Here is a 25,632-nt window from a genome sequence, read left to right as displayed (position 1 = left end):
AATTCTCCAGCCGTTCCGTAGAAAGCAATCTGCAGAGTCTGTGTGTGTCTTGGAGTCTGCAACACTGTTACCTTTCTAGAGATTTGGGGGCAGATTTACAAGGAAGTGCCGCAGCGTGGCAACGCAAGCCCTTTGGCTGCGACACGCTGCAACACTTCCAAAGCACAGGAATGCAACATATTTACAATATGTCGCATTCCTGTGCTCTCCTCTGCGCTGGCGCACAAACTGCTGCCATGCACCGGTGCAGGCACCCTTGCACCATGGTGTAAGGATGCCTGTGTCATGGGGAAATTGTTTTTGTGCAGGAAGGTGCCCCTTCCTGCACAAAAACAATCATTACAGGCATTTTCCTCTTGCAATGCGTGCTGTAGAATGCATTGAAAGAGGAAAAAACGAGGAGAAATGAAACATTTCTCCTCGTGCCTCGCTACGCCCCCCCCCTAGGGTGGCGTAGCATTCAGACGCATTCCCAGATTTATGATTCCTTAGAAATCTGGAGATGTGTCTTGTTCCATGGGTGTTGCGTGGGAACACCCACAGCCAAACCCATGGAACACCCCTTTCACGCAAAGTGCTGCGTGTAAAGGGGCCATATTTACAAGGACAGGAAAAGCCAAGCAGGGTGGCTTTTCCTGTCCTTGTAAGTATGGAGCAGTAACATGCGCCACCAGTACGTCACAAAAAGTGATGCACTGGGGGTGCAGGGGGTTTGTGTCTGGCTGTGCCATGGAGCAAACGCAGAGCTTGCACGTTTTCCAGGTCCATATTTGAGTAGCTTGTCCAATGTGGGTCCTGCAGTTGTACACAAAGTGGTTCCAGCAAAACAGCTCATAAAAAATATAGGGTCTTATTTACAAGAAACTGACGTATCTGTATAGATGCATTAGTTTCCCTGAGCCTGTGTGTGAAACCCTTGCGCCACCATGGGTGCGCCGTATTTACAATACGGGGCACCATAGAGCAAGGATTGACATATGCGTCAGAAATTTTGATGCATCTGTCGGCGCAAAAGTCACGCATTGCTGGAGTAGTGTCCAAGCATGACGCAACTCCGGTAATTCATGGGGAGGCCTCTTCCTAATACACTGTGTCACTCCTTACGCCTGCTCGCACAGTGAAATCTTGTAGATTTCACTGCATCACTTCTACAAGGCTTTCCCGCATGGGAACGCCCACACTGCATACATTATACCTGATGCAGGTATAATGTGGCGCAGGGCTTTACAAGGTGACACCGCTCCCCAGATGCGTCACATTGTAAATGGGCCGCAACATGGCACATTATTTACACCACTGCTGCGACACAAAAAGTGGTGCAACGGTGGCACAAAAGTGTTGCAAGGTGCTTGTAAATCTTCTCCCTAGAGTCTCGCTGTGCTCCTGACTGTGTGCACTGCAGGAACCTGGAGTGTGATTAAATGTGTCATGGGTACTTCACTGAGAAAGCTCTGCAAGGCAGTGGTAGATTTGACTCTTACAGATTCTAAAATACATCAAAGGAGATATGTGGGCTTCACAGCCATCTTAGTATTGATGGTGAGGGGTCTATTTTTGCCATTGTGCAGTCAAGGCACGTACTGCGTAAGCACCTAGTGCCACAGATTATTAAGGACGTTCGGCAAAAAAGGGAGGGGTTAAGATTCTAGAAAAGGCACTGTAGCAAGTAACACATATGCTAGAAAATTAAAAAGGTGAACCCATCAAACAGAGAGGACGCAGTAGCTATCAAGCAGAGAGAACAAAATACAGAAGGAAAGTGATTGTTAGAGTTGTAGGGAGAGCTCATCACAAGGTGCATTTAGGCTTTACATTTTCTTTCTCAGCATCATTTAGAGTTAGGAAGATCTGTGGATGACCAGGCTTAAACTAAGGTCTGGACGCTGTGGCCCTGCTCGAGGATTGTCTAAAAGGGCGGTGCAGTGCAGTAACCGGTGATGAGTTCCTCTGTACTCATCTATTTGCTGGAAGCAGGCTGAGACAGCCTTTCTCCTTATAAACTTCAGTCTGAACTTGCACTCTGTGTTTTAGGATGGCCTTGGTAGTACATTGGCGTTTCGTGAAAAATGTAAATGGAGGAAGGTGCTGCATCAGGGATAGAGCCGGTATTAGTGCAGCAGGTGCAGTAGCACCAGAGACTGTGGGTGTGAGGTGCTCAATGCATCCAGTTATGGTCATGAAGGTACATGGCACCCTAGCTACAACACTAGCTTTTGTCCAGTAGAGTAGACTGAAAGGGGTAGTGTATAGTGGTGTTGCGTTTAGTGGTGGACGGTATGGTGGCGTAAAGTACAGTGGTGTAGAGTGAAGTTGCGTAGAATGAAGTGGGGTAGAGTGAAGAGAGATAGAGTAGAGTAGAGTGACATATAACAAACAATGGGATAGTAGAGGATGTAGTAAAAACGTGTGGGGAACCATCTTGGAAAATGAAAAACATTATCAAATTGGTCTCTCAACAGTTAACAGGATATATTTCAACAGATATCAATACCCATACATGTACCCATAGAAATGTACACATTTCATATAGTTGCTATTAATGCCCACCTTTTTCAATATGGCAAGGTTCAAATTCGCAACAGTAATCAAATTACAATCACCAGGCTATGAGAAACCCTTATAAATGGCAGGCAACATGTTGTAACACACCACAATGTTAATACATTTTAACTCTCTCCCATCTGTGGGAAATACCATAAAATATAGTCACATTTGAAATAAATACTATCAACAGTTGATGTACCAATTTGATAATATTCTAACTAGGGAGTAGGTATAGGGCAGAGGCATTTGAATTAATATTAATTTTTATTATGTGCCGATAGTTGTCCAGAAATCATGCCGCCCCTCCAGGTTAGCTCAATTAACATTGCCTGATGTATAGCCCAATAAACTTTGCAGCATTAATTTAATGTCAAGCCGCCGTCGTCAAATAGATGTACTTCTCAAAAACAGTGAACTTGGGGGCATATCAGCAACAAGGCGATATAAAATTATCGCCGCTTTTGCGTCAGTTTTTAGGCGAAAAGCGGCGATAGTTTTACCGCCTAATTAGCAAGGTCAGGCTATCGCGTGAAACCTTGCATTAGCGCCCAGATTCTTAACGCCCAGCTTTGCATCTCTAATGAGATGCAAAGTGGGCGTTCCTGACCTGACATGACTGGAGAAATGTCGGTAAGCGACATTTCTCCTATCATCAAGCCCCACGCTATGAAGCATAGCGGCAAGAAAAGTAGCGATAACCCCTGTTATCGCTACTTTCCTTACGCCTGCTTCAGGACTGACTTAGCCATGATATCCTATGGAAGGTGGATATCATGGCTAAGTATGTGAGGCCCTATCATCAAGCTAACGCCAAACTTCGTGAGATTATTGCTGGGTTTCCAGCAATAATCTCACGTTTGGCAGTTAGCGCTAGGATTTTTATCGCTTTTGAGATAAGCGTTGCTAATAGCACGCTATCTCAGCGATAAAAATCCACGTTAGCCGGCGATAATGATCCTAGCGCTAAGTGCGCTTAGCGATAATTATCGCCGGTTGTTGCTGATATGCCCCTTGGTGAGTCACAGTCACTCCACTTACAACTTTCTTCATTGATAGTGAGTAAAGCCTGACATTTTGAACAGCACAATGCAGCACACATAGAAACAGCAAAATCGAGGAGAAATAAAGCATTTCTCCTCGTTTTGGCGCTGCCTCATATTTACGCCAGCCTTGTAAATAGAGGGCAGCATCAAAATCAATGGGAGTGCGGCAGAATGCCCACCGCAACACCTATTGCCCACCCCTTTCAGGCTAAATATAGTGTGAAAGGGTGCCTTATTTACAAGGCAATAAGAAGAGAGCGAGAAACCCAATATACCCTTAGAGGCTTGGGACATGTAACTATTGATAAGTAAAAGTGCCTACAAGGGATTTCGTTCAAGAAACTAAATAAGCACCAATTAACTGGATAAATCTGTTGTCGGGCCCCTGAAGGTGGCTGACTAACGAACAATCAATACTTAAATTAGCTCATTCATATTGTGATGAATCTACAATGAACAGTTTAAACACGGGTGTGCATTTTTCAACAAATAAATCTATTTAATGTGAACAAACAAGAAGGGTACAAAACAAGATAACGACACACAATGACCGAGGTAGGTCAATGATGTACAAAAGTTAAAACCTCAGGATCAATTGTGTGAACATCTATTCCAAAATATTTTCGTAATGGAAAATGAGTCTGAATCAACAGAGAACAATTCCAAAGAAAATGTATCACTGTGGAAATAGATGAGCTGGTCGACGTTTCAGTCTTGGTGGCATAAAAGTCCATTAGACCATCTTCAGGACGATGAGTAAAGAGTTTATGATTGACCCTTATGTCTGGTCGAACAATACGTTTGTTGAACCAGGCGAATCACAAATATTAAAAAACGTCCAGGTAGCTAAAACCGTAATATTAGCTGAGACTCCAGGCCAAATGGAGTAATATTGCCAGAGCAATCCGTAAGGATTTGCCGAAGGTGACGCTCGCTACAATCGAGCGATATTCAAAGGGCGTCGCTCCTCTCACAAACCGCTGTCACTGCAGACACGCCATCTGCAGTGACAGCAGTTCGCAAACCCCATGAATTCACCCCAATTGAAAGAATTAAATGAATAAATATTAAAAAATGAAGATAATGCTTTCACTCTGATTGAGCTACATGAGCGAAATGAGAAGGGGTGTCAGGAGGTGACTAAGGATGCTCATGTAAGGTAGCTTTTACAAGCTACAGAAAGGAAAGTGGCTGTGTTTCAGTGATTCAGTTAATGACTTGCCAGTGCCAACCAGGGCCGAAATCCCGATAATTAAGAAGAAGAGGTTCTTGTTCTTGCACCAAGGAAATAGGAATCAGAGTTTGACCAAAGTTGGGCCTTGCTGGCCAACGGCAGAGTGCATAATGACATTTTATGTAGTCTGGAAAGTAAGTGAAAAGGGGCAATTTTTGAGGGATTGATCAAGTGAGGGCAGCTGAGGACACAATTGGGAAGACAGGACCAGGGAATTACAGGGGACGAGTGGGTGTAAGGTGTAGCTGGCACCTAAGAAACCAAAGCGTGTGGGCAGAGAGAAGGCAGGACCTGGGAATTAGAGGGGGGAATTGGAGGATAGGGCATAGATTTAACAGCAGCTTAGGGGACCGAGCAATTGTTTGTAGGAGGAAGGTACTACAGAGAACTTACATGTAGCAGGATTGGGAATGTATGGCAAGGGGAACAGGTTTGGGAAAGTATGGGGAAGGGGTGCACAGGACCTGGTAATTACAGGGATGAGCATAGACGTAGCATGAGCCTAGGATCCTCTAGACCATGATGGGAGATAGATGAGCTGTAGCTGAGGGAACTCTGCGGGGCAATTTGTGGTGATGAAGCAGCGGCCCTTAGGCCGCAGAGAGGGAGGGAGTGCATGGAATGGGGGGGGGGGTACGGAAAACCTAGGGAGGAACGCAAAAAAGCATCATATGGGACTCAAATGTGTGTCCCAACATATTTCACCCCCGTACCCCAGTGGAAATTCTAATTAAACAGTAGCAATATTGAAAGGGGTGAAATAAAGCAAGGAAGGATGGGGCATGTTGGCTATTAGTTTTTTGGGCGGGCTAGCCCCCCTCCACAAAAGTTGACCGCAAAAGTTAAATTTAAGTAGTGGTATTAAAGTGGGTCTTATGAGGCATGGAAGGAGGGTCAAGAGGAAGAAATTGGAAGACCAGGTTTCTCACAGATTTGATTGCATGCCACAAGGTGGCGCCATATGTGGCAACTCACGTAATGACAATGAAATTGGAAACAAGGGGCAAATGGGGGGAAAGTAAGGGAGATCGCTCCCCATATTTATACTACCCCCTGCAGGCACATTAAAAGGGCAGTTAGAATACTTTGAAAGCACGCAAGGGAGGAAGGTGGACACGGGGGAGAGTGCCCTTTATACTTCTTTACCAACAAAAGCAAGTTGACATGAGGCATATGAGGTACAGAGGGACCTGCCACAAGAGGAGGTTACTTTAGCCGACAAATGTTTTTATCGACCCATCACAGGATCAATAAAATTATCAAAACAACAACATGAATGGTACTATTGAAAGGGGTCATTTGAGGCCTACAAGTAAGGTGCTCATAGGATGACACATGCATGAAGGCACAGAGGGTCTGCTCACATAGAGAGCACAAAGAGGATGAAAAGCATGAGGAGGGGGATATGTGGCATACAGGAGCTCCAAGAAATGATAAGAAGGTTGGATAGAGTATACAATTGATAAAAACAAAAACCCCAGCACACATCCAATTAGTATTTGGGCATGACAGCAGTAGCCACAGTATGTCAAATAGGTATCACAGAAATTGGAAATGTGTTTCTTGTGTTCTTTATTCTTCTCTTTGCTCCCTGGTTTTCAGTATTTTAATACAGGTTACAAGCCAACACGTGTTTCGTCTCCAGCATGGGGATTACCCCGCGACTTTTTCAAGGCTAAATGAAATACAGAGTATATAATCAACATATATATTGGTTTAATGAAAATCAATACATCTGTAAATCCCAGAACATGAATCACCTGTCAGAAAACGTGTGTATTTTGACCAAATAATGCCAAAAGGATTGAGAGGTAAGACAATGCTTACAAGGAATAAACACAAAGGACTGCCAGTAGAGTGACACTATCAATATTGTGGCAAACATGGGTGTGTGTGCAAGTGAGAACTATATGAAACCACTAATTTAATGTCAAAGCCCATCTTTCCTTTAACAAAACTTCACACGTGGTACAGTCAAACGTGAAAGGCACCTGTGACTGAATAACTCGCGCAATCATCAGGTATATATGTAAAATAACCAACCTCCTATTCTGGGGCAGATACATTGATGACTGCCTCATGATATGGACGGGAAGCATAGAGAAACTGAAGAGCTTTTTTGAACACCTGATTAGTAATGATTACAACATTAGGTTCACTTCACATTTCAGTAAGGAGAAAATTATGTTCTTAGACACTGAGATTTATATCAGGGAGTACCAGATCCACAGCCAACTTTTTTGCAAGACTACATCATGCAATGCAGTTTTGCATGCAGCTAGTGCACATCCTGCCCATCAGATCAGGATTATCCCCTTTGGGGAACTCAATAGGGCAAGACGCAACTGAAGCTACAATCCAGAGTTTGAGGAATGTGTTAGTGGGATGATGGACCGTTTCAGCAGAAGAGGTTATAAAAAACATACACTCGAGAAAGCCAGACAAAGGATACAAACTATCGATAGGCAGAATACTTTGAAAGACAGGACGAAAACGCACAACAAGAATGACAAGATACGTATGGTTACAAATTATAATGCCTTATCCAAGGTACTTACGCGCAGCCTGAATAGACATTGGCACATTTTGAACGGGGAGACATCCATTGTGGGATCTATAAGTGCACGACCTGATATCACATATAGGAGAGGTGTCTGCCTAAGAAATCTGCTTAGCCCTAGTTACCCTAGAGCCAAGGGACCTACGACTTGGCTAACACAACACACCATTGGTTTTTACATCTGTGGACATTGTGTGACTTGTAAATGGGCTTGCAACAAGAAAACTTCCTTTACTGGTGCAGACAAGAGAACATATAAGAGCCTGTCTAATATAAACTGCAACACTAAATTTGTAGTGTATGTGATTGAGTGTAGATGTGGTAAAAAATATGTGGGCAGCACAATCAGAACCCTAAGGGAGAAAATCGGCGGTTAAACAAGGGGATGTGAGATATCCTATTGCCGCACACATCGTTGAGTACACAACCCAGAAGAGAACAAAGGACTTTGTCTTTTATGGGGTTGACCAAACCCTGAGACACCCAAGGGGAGGAAATAGAGAATTGATGTTACAAAGAAGTGAGACACTTTGGATACTTAGGTTACGAAGTACAGAAACAGGTCTCAATGTAGATCAGGAACTGCACTACTTTTTGGGGAGGTAACATCATAACAAACTAAGAAAACTGATCCAAGCGTATTTGCTGAGGATCTTTTAAAGGTATGCCCTAAAAACATATGGGGATGAATGTATGAGGATGCTGGCATCTTATAATGTAATTCATAGGAACTCATAAATATACCTCCAACATTTGAGGACGTGGAATCTGGTGTAAATGTACCTGCAAAATTTGACTTTGTATGTACAAAGTTAGTGCTCGTAGATTGGGGCATGATATGTATTGTAACACTATTATGAGGGATACTGAGACATTGTGTCTCAATGTAAATGCCTTTTGTATTCCCATCGACTTTGTGTTGTGAAATGCTATTGTGTTTTCATAATTAATCCGTGCTCCTAAATGAGACTGACCAGTAGTCTGACGAGCATGTCACATAGAATAAGTGTCACAGTGATCAGCCTAAATATTGCCAGCCTATGCACGATTTGGAAGAGGGCCAATTATTAGTTGTACGATAGCAAAGAAATCACTGTATGGATGGTTGCCAGGATGTATGCGTTGTGACTTTTAAATACACGTTTTAATAACTAGCATTAGGGGTCTCTTATGTTTATAAAAAAGAAGACACCCTGAGCAACACACTTCAGCTGTTTGGATGTCCATTTTTCAGATTAGTCATAATTTCCGCAAGTTATAATGGATTTCCAAGTCCGGAGTATACATGTTAAGATCTCGCAATGAGGAATATGATTTTTTTTTTAAATCATTCCTTGTGACCATTACTATGAGAGGCTATAAGAATAAGACGGAAGCAAGAAGGTTTTAGGAACACACGCAAAGTGAGTTATTCACCACTTCAAGATGGTGCTTGTGTCGCACGAATTCGCGTCATGCTGACTTTTAGGTCTAGTTTGTTATGCCCAGCACTTTTCCTGGGCTTTTCACTTTGACGGCTACTTAACCTCAAGAAACGAGGCGCTCTCTCTCGTACTCGAGGATGCGTGAGGATACACTTACAGGAGATCGCCGTTTACACATACGGTAAGGAGCATCGGGATAATGATATGCGAAGCCATTTGCGGAGACTGTTTACTAGCCTGGGAGCAAGGGTTACTAGGGTGGAATGCTGCTTGAATTAGACAGTTCAACTATACTATGAAATACTAAATATAATTTTTACCGGTTCAACCTAAGACAGCAACGGTATCTTGTAATTACGGGTGGACGTTTTTTTTACCTCAGATCTGAACACACTACTATGTAATGCGCCTATGTACCTTGGATAAATTAAATTAAATTTCGGGTTGGATACTAGGGTATACATCTACCCAATTATTGCTTCTGGTCTTGTTATTACTTTACGATTATAACCAGACATTACAAGATATTTTCTTCGGAATGATAGAGTTCCTACGTACCTTTTGAAATTCGTTGCCCTTTACCAGAAGAGGACGTAGCCTTGGTAGCTTTATGTAGTTTTTTATGATTCATAAAGAGGACTGCGGTAAATATAGGTGTATTCCATCTTTAACCCTACAGGCAACAGACCGAGAAACAGGATCTGGTTGTTGGACACACTTTGAGACTACAATTACCTACAAACTGTGTGGGTCGGAATTATCACCACACTTGAAGTAGGTATTTAGATACTTTGTGGGTTATTTTAATACTATTCTAACATTGCGAGATCAGCGAAATGAGGGTTTTTTTAAACTAATTTGAGCGTACCATGCTCCCTTTTTTTCAATAGAAGGAACTGAATATGGGACACAGGAGGTTGGTTGTTTTACATATGTACTTGATGATTGCGTAAGTAATTCACTCACGGGTGCCTTTCAGGTTTGACAGTACCACGTGTGAAGTTTTGTTAAATGAAAGATGTGCTTTGACATTTAATTAGTGGTGTCATATAGTTCTCACTTGCACACACACCCATGTTTGCCACAACATTGATAGTGTCACTCTACTGGCTGTCCTTCGTGTTTATTCCTTGTAAGCATTGTCTTACCTCTCAATCCTTTTGGCATTATTTGGCTCAAAATACGCACGTTTTCTGACAGGTGATTCATGTTCTGGGATTTACAGATGTATTGATTTTCGTTAAACCAACGTGTATGTTGATTATATACTCTGTATTTCATTTAGCCTTGAAAAAGTCGCAGGGTAATCCCCATGCTGGCGACGAAACACGTGTTGGCTTGTAACCTGTATTAAAATACTGAAAACCAGGGAGCAAAGAGAAGAATAAAGAACACAAGAAACACATTTCCAATTTCTGTGATACCTATTTGACATACTGTGGCTACTGCTGTCATGCCCAAATACTAATTGGATGTGTGCTGGGGTTTTTGTTTTTATCAATTGTATACTCTATCCAACCTTCTTATCATTTCTTGGAGCTCCTGTATGCCACATATCCCCCTCCTCATGCTTTTCATCCTCTTTGTGCTCTCTATGTGAGCAGACCCTCTGTGCCTTCATGCATGTGTCATCCTATGAGCACCTTACTTGTAGGCCTCAAATGACCCCTTTCAATAGTACCATTCATGTTGTCGTTTTGATAATTTTATTGATCCTGTGATGGGTCGATAAAAACATTTGTCGGCTAAAGTAACCTCCTCTTGTGGCAGGTCCCTCTGTACCTCATATGCCTCATGTCAACTTGCTTTTGTTGGTAAAGAAGTATAAAGGGCACTCTCCCCCGTGTCCACCTTCCTCCCTTGCGTGCTTTCAAAGTATTCTAACTGCCCTTTTAATGTGCCTGCAGGGGGTAGTATAAATATGGGGAGCGATCTCCCTTACTTTCCCCCCATTTGCCCCTTGTTTCCAATTTCATTGTCATTACGTGAGTTGCCACATATGGCGCCACCTTGTGGCATGCAATCAAATCTGTGAGAAACCTGGTCTTCCAATTTCTGTGATACCTATTTGACATACTGTGGCTACTGCTGTCATGCCCAAATACTAATTAGATGTGTGCTGGGGTTTTTGGTTTTTTTGTACTGGGAGTGTGGCATAGGCTGCACAAGTTTGGGAAGGCTAGTGGTTCTCTCCACCTTACAGCACCGTCAGATAGATAATCGTGGAGACACATATAGTGGGTGACATCACCCTTGCAGCGCTGTTTCCCGAACCACTTCCTGGGATGGTGGCCAGCTGGGGTCAGCAGACCACCATGTCTGTGATTGCTTTTTAACTAAAGCACATTTTTTTTTAATGCAGCCCGTTTTCCTTAAAGGAAAACAGGATGCATTTAAAAAAGAAAAATGGAGCGGAGGGGGACTCAGATACTGAAAACGAGGAGGAACTGGAATTGTAATGGGGGGAGGGTTGTCTTTTGTCGGGGCATTTGTGAAGCTCGAGCGCCAAGTGACACAACATCCAACATGCAAAATGTAATGTCTAGAAATATTTGGATGATGTACCTAATTTGTTTGTGCCTTAAATGCAAATATAATAAAAAGTTTAAAAAAAAAAAAAAAATGAAAAGCTACCTTTTCATTTTTTAAGAATAGCTGGTGGTGGTCCGCGGGACCACTGCCTGCTCCTAAAAAATGTTGGCGTCCACATTCACAAAGGGAAAAGGGTTCCTTGGGGACCCCTTCCTGGTTGTGAATGGGTTATTGCCTCCTTTACGGAGGTGGTAAAATATGAATGCTTTGTGACCGCATTCCAGTCATACATGCACTTGCGACTCGGTATTAAAAAGGGATGCCCTTGGCATGCCCCTTCCTCAAAACAACTCGCAAACCCTATTTTACGAGTCAGTAACAGGTTACCCTAAAATAGGGTTAGTACATGCTGGAAGCCGTTTTACCTGCCACAATTGTCCAGATTCCCTTTTTGCGACTGCTAAAAATGGTCATACATGTGCCCCTAGCTTTGTTACTTCATTCAGTTCTATTTACTCTTATGTAACATGGTCCTGTTGGATTCCTCCACTTACAAAAACATTAGCTTCTGGAACTCTCTTTAGACCTATGACCTATATATTGTTTCAGTCTGAAGCCCCGGGGTCAGGATGTAAATTGCATATCTGATTCACAGACTCACGATTTGTGTCATTACCCATTTGTAATTTCTGGAGTGGATTTATAATACGGAAATCCTGCCTGGATATTGGAAGTACACATACGCAAGTGCCAGGTGCAAAGTAGAATTGGGATTGTAGGGACTTCTTGTTGAAGCACCCTCATTCTGTACATCAGGGCTCACAGAATCATAATTTTGACATTATTCATAAACCTGTTAGAGATTGTTTCCCATCGTGTGATAATAAGCCATTTATTGAATTGTAGCGTTTATAGCGCTTCATAACCCTAGCAAGGCTATGAAGCACACAATTGAATATTACATACACATCCTGTATTTTCAAACGGGAGGAAATTCCTCAAGTGAACATTTTATGCACTGATGTACTCTAGCATATCTACCACTGCCCTAGATTTCCTGTATTACTTCTTGGATCCTTTTGAATGCCCTAGAAGTTGCAGATCTGCTCCACACCCAGGACCAACTCAAAAGAATGAGATATCAGACCTATTAATCTTTTTTAATCATGAATCCTTCCCAAAGAGTTTTGTTTTCATGGAATGATAACAAGTCTTTAAAATGCAGTAACAGAGGGGCATATCATCAAGGACCGGCGATAATTATCGCTAAGCGCACTTAGCTTTAGGATAATTTTCGCCGGCTAATGTGGATTTTTATCGCTGAGATAGCGTGCTATTAGCAACGCTTATCTCAAATCGATAAAAATCCTAGCGCTAACTGCCAAACGTGAGATTATCGCTGGAAACCCAGCGATAATCTCACGAAGTTTGGCGTTAGCTTGATGATAGGGCCAGGCAAACTCAGCCATGATATTCACCTTCCATAGGATATCATGGCTAAGTCAGTCCTGAAGCAGGCGTAAGGAAAGTAGCGATAACAGGGGTTATCGCTACTTTTCTTGCCGCTATGCTTCATAGTGTGGGGCTTGATGATAGGAGAAATGTCGCTCAGCGACATTTCTCCAGTCATGTCAGGGCAGGAACGCCCACTTTGCATCTCATGAGAGATGCAAAGCTGGGCGTTCAGAATTCAGGCGCTAATGCAAAGTTTCACGCGATAGTGTGACCTTGCTGATTAGGCAATAAAATTATCGCCGCTTTTCGCCCGAAACAGACGCAAAAACGGCGATAATTTTTTATCGCCTCGTTGCTGATATGCCCCTAAGTGAGGTCCTCACAGTTCTTTCTTAGAACCACGGGATGTGGACAGTTATGCGATGCCTTTCACATGAGGAAGTCAGAAAATAATTTGTTAGGTTTTTTATTGTAAATGGGTTTATTTAAAAATGTTCGTTTCAGTTCTCCGACCCCATCCCTTTGCAACTGCTTACAACATCAGTTTGTCCCATCCTGCCATTTTGCTTAGTTGAATGTTTTCTAAGTTTGTTATGTGGACGTGTGAAAATAACGTGAAAGGAGAAATGAAATAAGGAAGAGAAACTTGGACACTTTCCCCTGTGACTGGCAGCATTTTAAGACAACAGTCACACTTACATCTCTAAAGATATTTCCTTCATAGCTATTTTGTTTCGAGCAAAATCCCTTGGGGAAGTCTGGGCTGCACAGCTGCACTCTCTATCCGTGACTGCAACAGGTAAGTGATCACTTTAATTGTAAGTCATAGTGAGCCTTTCGTTAGATACTCCATTAATACCTCCTAGAGAGTATTCAACCAGGTAATGGTATACATTTATCTTGCAGTCTCACCTGGTTTATAGATAGAAGCAGATGGGTGGTTAATTTGAAAAAAATAAGTGCCGGGGTTCGCGTCACGAGGCAGCGCTAAGAGGAGAAATGGGCTGGTGCACGCTGCCTCCTGATGATAGCCCCAGCACTTATTTTGGGGAAAAGATTTTGCATAATGACCAGAGCTGCCGATTTCCGAGCTGAAGATTCGACCAAGTTCGAGTCTCAGCGTTGCTCAACATCCTGTGATTCTGGGCAAATCACTTAATCTCCCTGTGCCTACTAAATAAGTGTGTCCTTAACTGCTGCTGTGAGCGTCAGTGTTGATGATTAAGTGCCGGTGCTGAGCACCGGAAACCACCGGCTCAAATTAAGCACACTTTAGGATAGTCAGTATCATGAAGAGGTGCACTGGCTCAGTGCAAACCAGAGTGCCTCTTTCTATGTGCTTGCGGTGTTTATAACTCATATATATTACACAGAATCTCTCTGAGTTAATGCATGAAATGTAGACACCACCAGTGCTTAATTTGTAAAAGAATAGGTGCCGGGGTCAAAGTTTTCCTTAGAATCCAGCAGCTGGCGCTGCTGAATGCCAGGATGGCAAATATCAAGTCTGTCTACTCTTGATTCCCCATCATGCCTCTTTTATTCACCAGCATACACTCTCTGCCTATCTTCCTATGCTTGCAGTTTTTTCATCCCCGCTCAGGGTCGTTTTAAGGTATTGCCGAAGTGGGCATTTGCCTAGGGCCCCAGTCTCCCAGGGGCCCCCCAGAGAAGGTAAACTTTCTATCTCTTGGATCTCTGTCTATTCTATTTCTCTATCTAAATCTCCCTCTCTCTGTCTACTGTTACCTATGTGTACTTTCTTCTACTCGATCTCAGTTTATTCAATGTCTCTATCTAAACCTGTCTCTCTCTTGATCTCTGTCTATTCCGTTTCACTATCTCAACCTCTCTCTCTCTCGCTCTCTGTCTACCGTTACCTATGTGTATATCTATAGGGGAACTTTCCATTTGATCTCTGTCTATTCTATTTCTCTAACTAAACCTCTCTCTTTCTCTCTCTCTCTCCCCCTCTGCCCCTCTCCCTTCCCCCTCTCTCTCTCTCTTCCTCCCCCCTCTCTCTCTCTCCCCCGCCCCTCCCTCTCTTTTTTCCAGTTGTTCTCTGTCTAAAGTTCATGCATTAAGTCTGAGAATGTCTGAGGTCTATCTATGCCCTGCCCCAGTGCAGCTCTTCAGGATAAGACTCATAGTCTCTGAATAGGAACAGCATTGTAACTGAAATAAAATATTGCGCTTTGTGCTTTGTCTCGGCTCGTGGTATAGCCATTGAATTTCTCTTTCCCATTACATAGGACCTCTGGACAGCAAACAATTTGGGTGGACTTTTGGGAATTTTAGATAAACATCTTATCACCCTGTGCTCCACACTTACTCAGCGGTCATCTACAATAGGGGCATTGGGACCCCAACACAGTGTTGTCTTTTGTGTTACAGATATCTTGTATTTGTGTGTTCTAAAAATGGAGGCTTTTATGATCTTCGGCAATTTGTGTTGTATCTAATTATATTGGTTTTATTACTAGTAATTATTTATTGTAATAACAGTAAAAATGTATATTATTCCGTGCATTAACATGACACTATGTAGTAGGCTGGTCGCAGAACAGCAAGTTCATTAGCAGCTCCCACGTAGGACTGGACTTAATGGAACAACGAGCTTTGTGTTACCGTCGGGTCTTCTGGAAATACACAATGTATGAAAAATATGTATATAGAATTCATTTTTATTGAATATATAATTTGTCTTTTCATTGGTCATTCTGAAAACCCGATTGGATTTGACTATTCACTGAGTCTGTGAGCCAAGACTTTCCCTGGGTTTTTGAGCATAAAACAAAGGTGTCCTGAATCGCCCCTCACCTGTGATAATTAATAAGAGAAATAGCATCATAAACATTGACTTTTCAAGGAGTGATATGCTCAGGATACAACTATAAATAGGCAGCCATGAATAACCGAGTGTGCGTCACTGAGGGATTTTGTGATACATCAAATAGACAAACCTTAAGAGCGGGGCTCAAGTTGACTGCTTTATTCACAGTTACTTGAGCTACAATTCTATGTTGTGAGACTACTAACGGGGCAGCCATACACAAAATGAAAGCAATGGCCGTACAACATGCCCTAGTGTCCTACCTGCTACTCATCCACACTACCCTTTGCATTACCCACCCCACCGAAATATATCACACCTTACTTGGTGTCCTCCCACCTACACTCACCCCACCGCCCTCCCACTCGGCCTCTTTGAAATCCTTTCCCCACCCAAATACATCAAGACAGGGGCGGCTCTAGGCTCATGGTGGCCCTGTGCAGGGAGCGCAGGTAGGGGGCCCCGGAAGAGGGGGTCCGGGCGGGGCGGAGCTCAGGAAGGTGTTTTAATAAAACGTCCAGAAAAGGCGTTAGATGACCAGTAACATGGTAACAGAAAAACGACGTTTACTTTTTGAGTGCTCATCACTTGGATACTTTGTTTTAGAATCTGGGTCTCTGGAGGGACCCCTTTCAACAAGAAAAACACGTTGCGCGTCCGTAAGAGAGTGCGGCCACAAAGTAGGATCCCTCCTATCACATAAATCATATTCAGAACTCGGGTCTGTAACATGGTCTTGCTCTTTGGCTTCCTTTTCAATACCAGCATCATCCATCTGTAAACTCTGAACCTCCTTCAGAATGCCAGATGTTGATGGACGGATGAATGATGTTTCCGTTTCTCTGTCTGAGGGTCTTTTGTAATAATCCTCATCCTGAGTTGGTAATTGCTGCATGTTTGTATCAATTTCAGAGTCACCTTGTTCATTTTCATTGGTCTGCTCATGAGTATCATTCTGCTCATGGATATCATCATTGTTTTGTTCTTCTTTATGGTCGTCAGCGCCTGTTTTACCTAGTGCATCAGCAGTACTCTGGCCACAGGATTCTCCATCTTTAGGTTTCCCTTGGGTGATAAAGTTCAGGATTGCTCCTTCCTGTGACACTACGAAAGCCTGCTGAGCAACCTTTCTCTTTCGTTTTGAATAACCAGATTTGTGTACTCAAATTCTCATCATTTTCCTTGCAATGCAGCGGGCGAGGCTAGCAGTGGGTAGGGAAAAAAAGAAGACAATCAGCAGTGGCGGCTGCTGAAAGATTTTGATGTGTCATTTTTATTTTCTTGCAAAAACAACAGTTGATGGACAGAATGCAGAACAATGTCATACATTCACCCCAGTACAGAGATCTGAGCCTAAATCCATCGTTTTTTTGCTCACCACACCACCCCAGTTCAGACATGGCCATATGCAAATCAGCCTTGACCCTGTGCCACATGGGAACAGTCCAGCCCGAACTGCCAAGCCATGTCTTCCCTGGACTACACAATGAAGGACCAGCATACCTTATTGAACGAGTGAATTTCCACCAACCTACCAGGAAAATATGTTCCAGAACCATCTCCCTAGCAGCCACCCAATACAGCCGCTGATAAAACAGTGGAGGCCGCTACTTCTCCCACCTGGCAGTGAAGACCTGAAAACCCTCCCCTGCACCTCAGAGCCTCACCATCGCTCCAGCAGTTGTGGAAGGACCACAAGACCTCGCTGTTCAACCAACAAGCAGCATGATCCAGCAGCATGAATCCCACACCGCCTCGAGACCCTTATGTGTGAAGCAGCTGAGCTTTACAAACCCTGACTGATTGATAGTAATTACCCTTCCCACTACATGTATGACACATTATGAGGACTAGCCACATATGGAAGGTTTATTTGAAGAGTGTTATAAAACTATAAGGTAGATCATGTGACTTGGCATACAAGGTCTGTTTTCTCAGTCCACTGAGAACAGTAGAGCCTGGAGAATAGTTCATGATCTATTTGGGAAGTGACCTTAGCAGGAAGAGAGTAAGCTACCTTGAAATCATGGCACACAGAGACCTGTCTCAGTACGTCACTAACTGATCCTGAAGACAGCCTACAGGTAACCAAAGACTCGTCCACTTTACCACATTGTCAAAAGACAAAATACAATATATTTAATTAAGGTTTCTTGTATAGTGCCATATTCCAGCAACCAGTTCTGCTCGCTTTCAGAGCACCTATTAAACAAGGATTAATTACAGTGAGTCCTAAGGCTATGAAAAGGCACTAGAGGTTCACTGAAGCAAAATTAATGTGCTAGGAACATCCAGTCAGGAGACAACTTTCAAGCAGACGTACGAATCACTAGCACAGCGTACCAACGACCCCATGGGCCGTGGCATAAGCAAGGAAAATGGCCCCTTTGGCTGCTGCTCAGGAAGTAAAATATAGCAATTATCAGGGTTCAATGGGCCCCTGAGGGTTTTGGGTCTCAGTACCACTGTACTTGCTGAACCAATGGTAACTATGCCCCTCGTATGGACAGAGAAGGCTGCTTCACCAATTGCAAACTGAGGACTAGTTAAACTAGTTTTCTCTGCTAGTCACATGACAAGCACTGGAATGGAATTAAAGAAATGATCAAGAAGCCAGTCTCCTACCAAGGTCTCTGCAAAAGGGCATTAGATTGAGTTAACATGGGTAGGCACTGCCATCCTATTCCAGGCGTCCATCCATAGGTGCTTGCATTTCATGTGTGCCTCAACACCATATAAACAGACATAACCAAATGCCAAGTACATTCGAACACTCGATGTTTTAAAAGATTTGTGCAGGCAGATCCACTCATTAGATCACAAGTATCAGCTTCATACTCTGTTTTCATCATTGTTGATAAGTAATTGTAATCATTTTAATGAATCCTTAACTTTACGTCTAACACCTCGTACCCTGCTCTCCTCTTCCCCCCAATACGACCGTGCCTCCCAAGTTACACCTCCAAAAGTCACCATGCCTCCCCTCAGCCACAAGTAAACACCGCCCCTGCACTCCTGACTCACTCTTCCCTCAACATACAGCGCCGATCTGTACCACTCCCTACCCCTGGCGCACGGTGACCACCTCTCCGACCCGCGCCCTCTCAGAGATGAATCGTGAGAGAGAGGCTCTCTCTCACGATTCATCATGCCCTCCCTTCCCATGACCACCAGAATACCTCCAGCTCGCCACCTCACATGGCTTACCTCCACCCAGACCCAAAGCACACACCATCTACAATAACATCCTCACCCAACCTTCCCCACGCCCCCGGCTCCTCACCCCCACGGGCTGGGATACATTCCTACGCCTGATCTGCCCTCCTCCCCAGGGCTCCCCACACCCTCGTCCAATGGCTCACCTTCTCTCTGGTTCACTCTGCAGTGGCACACGCTGACCTCCTCACTCCCCCTCCCCATGCCCTGACCCTCGGGCTGCTCACCTCGCAGCTGGCACCAAAGGTTGCACACTGGCATGCTATCCTCTGCAAGGCGGCCTTTCTTGCCCAGGGTCTCTAGGCGCGCCGGTGCATGGCCTCGGCCGGTCTCGGTGCTGCTCGCTGCACGCCGGGCACGGGTGCTGCCACCCCTCCTGCCGCCAGTGATGCGTGGTGCTTCTGTAACCCCTTCGCTACAGGACTCACGGGCACTGCGCATGCTCGCGCATGCGAGCCTCCGGAGGTGCCAGATCTGGACTATTAAAACAAGCTCGATTCTCCTGGAAAAAAAGTTCTAAACAAGCACAAGACCTACCAGAAGAGCCCGAAACAAGGCCGACCCCACACAAAGACGAGACTGGGTTAGAAAGGAAAAGAGTACAAGAACAACCATTCAGTGTGCATCACATTGGATTTAGCACGCCTCAGTCGTTCATGCGCCAAATCCCTGCCAGGGGCCGCCAGGAATATGTATTGTATCCGATTCCTCGTGGTGGCCCCTGGGGTTTGGTGGCCCTGTGCAGGTGCACAGCTTGCACATGCCTAAGGCCGCCCCTGATCAAGAGGACATACCTGGCCAATTGCCACTCACCTCATGACGCTCTGCGTCTCCCCTCGCGCTCCCTGCCAAAGCTGTGCTTTCTTCCCCCCATGGAGCAGAGACCTGATGCTATGTTGGCAGGCTCCCTCGGAGCCTTGTCACTGCAGCTCTAAAATCCCTGTCAGAATGGGTCAATCAAAACTGGAAATGTGTGGGAAGGTGCAGGAGCACCTCACTTACATTCTCTGACCTCCCTCAGGTACGTGGAGATCGGCGATAGGCAAGAGAAGGCAAACACTACCCCCAGTCACCATTCCACTCCCTCGCTCGGGTCTCTGAAGACCAGGATGAGGGGGGTACTTCCACTTATGAGGTAGAAACAGCAGGACACACGTTTGATTCTAACCATTCCTAGGTCATGGCAGTGAATAGCCGAACAGTGAACCTGGTTGCTCATAGACACATAACAAAATCTTTCCATCATTGTCTCCTTCAAGTTCAAGACATGCCATTGGCTCCCTGAGCCTTAATGAAGAAGCAGGAAGCTCACTTTAGTGCTTGAGTCACAGTGGGAGCACTTACCGCTCTCAAAGGATGCATGGTGGGTTAGCACAACAGACGCTCGGCTTCACTAAGCTAAATTTGGGCACCTCACACCTCTATAGTGTTTAAGCTGCATGCTCCCTGAGGGAGCGGATGAACGCATTGGACCTTGTGCAGGCCCCTACTTGCGCGCATCCAGTTACAAGTAAACTGTTGAATTTATGATTACACTGCCATTTTCAGTGGTGGGGAAATAATACATCTGGTTATTACAGTGTTTATAGGAATTGTTTTTCGTATATTTGTCCTAGATTTAATGAACTTCTAAGTCTGGGTGCATCTGATATTCAAGGATTCAGGTAATTCAACATGTAATTCAAGGTGTCACCTATTTCCATAGTTGGTCATACCACATGTCTCAGAACTCTGGGACATATTTACAAGAAAGTGGCGGAGCGAGCTGTTACGCCAAAATTGGCAACGCTGCCCTCCAACAGTTTCAAAATGCAGGGATGTGCCGTATTCACAAGAATGCGGCACACACCTGCATTACCTCAAGCGCTGGCGCTAAAAAGCTGCCTAGCGCCAGCGCAGGCTCCATAGCGCCATTTTGCTAGGGTGCCTGCACTGTAGGGGCAACTGATTATGTGCAGGAAGGAACTCCTTCCTGCAACTAAACAATCTTTACACGTGCCTTGCTCTATCTGTGTGTGCTAAAGAATGCAGCAGACGTGGAAGGAGCAAAATATGAGGAGAAATAAAAAAATGATCCTCGTATTGCCTGCTTAAGAGCAGGTATTCCCTGATGGTATTTTTGGCGCTGCTGCATGCCTTGTAAATATGGGGCAGCTTCAAAAAGCAAAGGATGTTGCGGCAGAACGCCCAGTGCAACACCAATTGCACGCTCCTTTCATGCTAAGTGCTGTGTGAATAGGGGCACTATTTACAAGGCGGCGTTAAGCCACCTTAAGTGGCTTAATGCCATCTTATAAATTAGGCGAACGAGTTAAGTGCACCAGAATGTCAGAAAAAGTGACGTTCTGGTGGCGTTAGCTCCTTGTAAATAAGCCACTCTGTATGTTAAACATAACTCCATCCCCTCATCAGAGTTCAGTGTAAGTGAGCAGGATACTTCATGCTAGATTTCACCTCAGTCCACCTCGGTCACTCACCAGTATCCTTGTAGTCCCTGCAGAGAATCAGCTTCTCTCCAATGGAAGTCTTTGAGGAATGTCATTACACTCTTAACCTCTTCACTGCGGCGCAAATTCCGCTGCAGCGCTACCGCAGTGCTGACATTCCAATCGCGGGCGTGGTCATGACGTCTCCCGGCCGTCGTCCGCACACGCCCATCGTGACTCATGACGGCCAGGAGACGTCATGAGCATGGAAGAGGTTAAGGTTAGGCATAAATCAGGGTAGAATGCTCCTAAGTTATCTGTTCATATTTCGTTTTTAGCCCAGTAGGCATGGCCTTAGCCCATTTGCAGGCACTAATGCGGGGCATTCAGAGCTTTGGTCTACTGTCAGGGCACTTCTAGATACCCATCGTGATGGCACTGTTGCATTCTTCCATGCCACCACACAGTCTTTATCACCTTCACTTCTAAAACTATGGAATCCAGATGACACTACTCATGTTAGTAAAAAGATCTACTTCTTTTTCGTCGCTGGGATAGGTGAACTGCATCCATCCTCTCCATCTTCTATTTTCTTCTCCTTCTCCTCGGGATCCCTTAGCCCTTCTTCTCTTACTAAAACTCCTCCTCATTCACAGCAACCATCTGTAACATGACATGATTTTTCCCAATTCTTACACGGGTGTTCCTGCTTGCTACTGAATCCAATGGATAAACAAACATTAATAACAAACACAAAATTCAAGTAAAAATACATTTACCAGTAGTTGGCTCACAAATTGATTCTGAGATTTTTGAAATACCTCTGAAATTCCAGACCATTCTAGATTTTTTTGTCATTCATTCCAAAATTCTGAAATTAGAGGCAGCGTTCATTGAGGAACCAAATGACGTAGAGTTAACCCTGACATGGATCTTTCCACACGATCACGAATACTTAAATAAAACAGCCTACTTTCTGCATGTATTCTCTCCGCCTATGCTTTAAATGTACCTTCCCAGGCCACTATTTTTCAAGTATAAAGACAAATTAGGTGATTTCTTTTGTGTGGTAAGAGTTGTCCGAATTATGTGGCAGGGATAACTAAATTGAGCAACAAGAAAAGTTGAATAATTCAGCAAAGAAAGCCATATTTTGCACAGAACCACAGGGCAAATATGAACAAAACATTGATGGATGGAATGTTTGACTTTATCTCATCCACTGCTAACTAGTTTGGGTGCATGCTAGGCCATCATTTGCTTACTCTGCCACTCCAGACAGGGACCAACCTTGTGAAAATCAGACTTTAGCTGCTCCAGTATTGAGAGTCCAGAAACTCCCCGTCCAACCTGGAGCAAAAGCAGCGCCAGACTGGTTATGGGCTTTTTTCGACATCAACATTGAGGTGCAGTTTGAGTGCTATGGCACCGCGAGTAAGGAATCCACGTATGGGCATACCCGTTGCCCTTAGGTTGGCTCACATAGTAAAACATTATCAGTGTAATGACGTAGGAAAACCCGGCCACTGGTAATTACTCAGGCCTTTTTCCAGATTCATCTGGCACTTCAGGTTGGACTGTTTCTATTGGAGCAGAATCAAGGCTAATTTGCCTGGCACAGTGACCACTCCCCCCCCCCAAAAAAAACAGTGGACTAGCAAATGAAGATAGCAAGGACGCTCAAGGTACCAAACCATGACTGAGGTTATTTCATGCCCTCCACCCGTCCTTTTTTTGTTTTTCTCAGTGGAAGCAAAGAATGACATTTTTATTACCACTTTCTTTCTACTTTCTAAATTAAAACAGAATATGTGCACCATAAACAATGCTACACTCATTAGAACAACCCTCCATGTATACATGTATTGTAACAAAGAAATACAATGTGGGGGTGTTCTTCTCTGGGAGAAATTGGCGCCTACAGAGTTTGCGTTAATTATAATCAAAGAGAAATGTGGCGGTGCAAAAGGTGAAAGAAAACACCCTGAGCCTTCCAAGTTAGACCCTTGGGTCAGACAAAATTCATGACATTCCTATGCACACTCTTCGATCAATTATGATTTTTTTTTAACAATCAGTAAACATAGCACAAAAAACAAGAGTAGTCTGTGTAGTTATTGTTCTTTTGTTCTTTAATCCGCAATGCCCAGTCAACACGGGTTTCGTCGTTAGGGATGTACCCTCCGACTTCTTCAGGGCTGTCAGGTTTACAGTTTCTATGCTAACCTCCTCTTCGCCTGTTCTACTTCATCCCGGCTGGTCCTATATTGTAAAGTATTTCAAAATTCCCTGTGCTACTGCTTTAAATGATCCCTTATCTCTCTTTTAAATGGTCAAATTGTGGTGTAGTCGAATAATATCAAAAGTCCTCCTGTGTTGGACCCCCAATGCGGGTACCTTAACAAGTGCGCTGTCTGAAGTATCTTGTGTCCCGCGTCTCCATGTGTGACCCGAAAATCAAAGTGGATAAATAATACAATGAGGAAATATATGCATGAGGATAAGTGTCGATTGAAATGTAAAAAATAAGATACAATGAAATTGCTAGCTCTAAATATAACTAATGTCATAAACTCTATCTTTAAATTCGGGAATTATTGGAAACAGGTCCCGCTTTTACATTTGTCGGATTGCTTTAGGGAAAATCAAAGTAAGAATTTTGAAGGCTCAGTATTACTTGACCAGAATATCGAGGGACAACATTTCGAAGAGGTAATTGCTCAGAGGGAGGTAGGCTAGTATATATTTACTATTCTTAACTCAAGAACTACGTACCTTGAAGAGGTATGTATGTACGTTCAGGCAGGAACTGGGGTGATATAGCATGACACTCCAGTAAAACTCGCACTCCACAGTTTCTGAATTTCAGATAGTTTATTTTGGCAATGCATTTCACCCTCAGTCGGGCTTCGCCAGGGCCAGTTACCATATATATATATATGCTGATCATATATTTTATACCCAAAATTCATAAAGGAACAGACCCGGTACCAGGAAGACGGATTATCTCAGCCAAAAGTGGTCTATTTGAGAGTATATCTAAATATGTTGAAATTTTCCTGCAGGAACATGTGCAACACCTGCTGTCCTTTATTAAAGACACTGGGGACTTTTTAATGAAATTGCAGGAAACACAATGAAATGATGAATATTTCTTGATCACTTTAGATATACCATCACTCCATAAGAGTATTGATCATCTAGTGGGATTGAATGCAGTACAATACTATCTCAACAAATGTCCTATTGAAATGTTGAAGCCTAACATATTGTTATTTAATTTAATCAGGTGGTGCTTTTACAATAACTTCTTTATGTTTGATATGGAAGTTTTTAGACAGGTGAGAGGAGTAGCGATGGGAACCTGCTTCTCCCCCAGTTATGCTTGTCTTCACGTGGGCTGGTGGGAGGAGCAGGTTCTTAGGAGGAAACACTCTGATATGTATGATCAGCATGTAATTAAGTGGTTGATATTCATAGACAATATTTTCGTTATATGGCATGGCACCAAAGAAAGTGCGGTGAGATTTGTAGAGGACATTAATAAGAACCAGTATAACTTAGAATTCAACGCACATATCGATGAACACACAGTTGACTTTCTTGATGTTAAAGTGTATACAGCAGAACACAAGCTACAAACTACACTACACCGCAAAAAAACAGCGGGCAACTCCACGTTACATGCTAAAAGCTTCCACCCTAAGCACATTATCAACAGCATTCCCTACGGCGAGTTCCTGCGGCTAAGAAGAATATGTAGTTCAGAGATAGAACTAGAAAAATGCCAACAGGAAATGGTAGTAAGGTTCCTGAAGAGAGGCTACAATAACAGCATGCTCAAACAGGCGATTGCCAAAGCTAATGCTATTCCAAGAGGTACACTGCTGGCCAATAAAATAATCAAGCCAATTGTAACACAACAGAGTACTAGGGATATAGGTAATGAAGGCCCCAATTGTGGGAAAATAACAACATATAGCCAACAGGAAAACAAAATTAGGGCAATCATCAACAAAATTTGGCCTATAGTTCTAACCGATACTATTATGACTCAGAAAGTCCCCAAAAAGACAACCCTAACATTTTGGCGTGCCTTATCTAGGAGAGCCACACTGATCAGAAGTAGCCCGGAGATAAGTACAGCTACCACCTAGAAAAGGCTTTTTCAGGTGTAGTTCCTGTATGGCATGTAAATTTGGGGTCAATACCACCCAGCACATTACCCCTTTTAGCTTGGAACCAATACCTCTGAAATTACAGCTGCAGTACAGAATATGCAGTTTATGTGCTGGAATGTACCTGTGGGTTACATTATGTGGGGAGTACAAAGCTCCAGGTACATGTTAGAATACTTCAGTACAT

At 43.7% G+C, this 25,632-nt stretch overlaps 1 protein-coding gene across 2 annotated transcripts in view; it reads left to right on the top strand.

The window, feature by feature from the left end:
- The window catches only part of C1QA (complement C1q A chain), an 88,027-nt gene that overhangs the window by 54,986 nt on the left and 7,409 nt on the right, over nt 1-25,632 (top strand). The window contains exon 1 of one of the 2 annotated variants that reach the window (XM_085609005.1): nt 13,434-13,591. The exons of the other annotated variant lie outside the window; for it this stretch is intronic. The gene's annotated coding sequence lies outside the window, so the exon portion shown is untranslated. Of the gene's footprint in view, nt 1-13,433; nt 13,592-25,632 lie in introns of those variants that run through there. 2 annotated transcript variants of the gene reach the window in all.

The sequence above is a fragment of the Triturus cristatus genome, chromosome 1_2 (assembly GCF_964204655.1).
Source record: "Triturus cristatus chromosome 1_2, aTriCri1.1, whole genome shotgun sequence".
NCBI lineage: Eukaryota > Metazoa > Chordata > Amphibia > Caudata > Salamandridae > Triturus > Triturus cristatus.
This window is presented reverse-complemented; position numbering and strand designations above follow the sequence as displayed.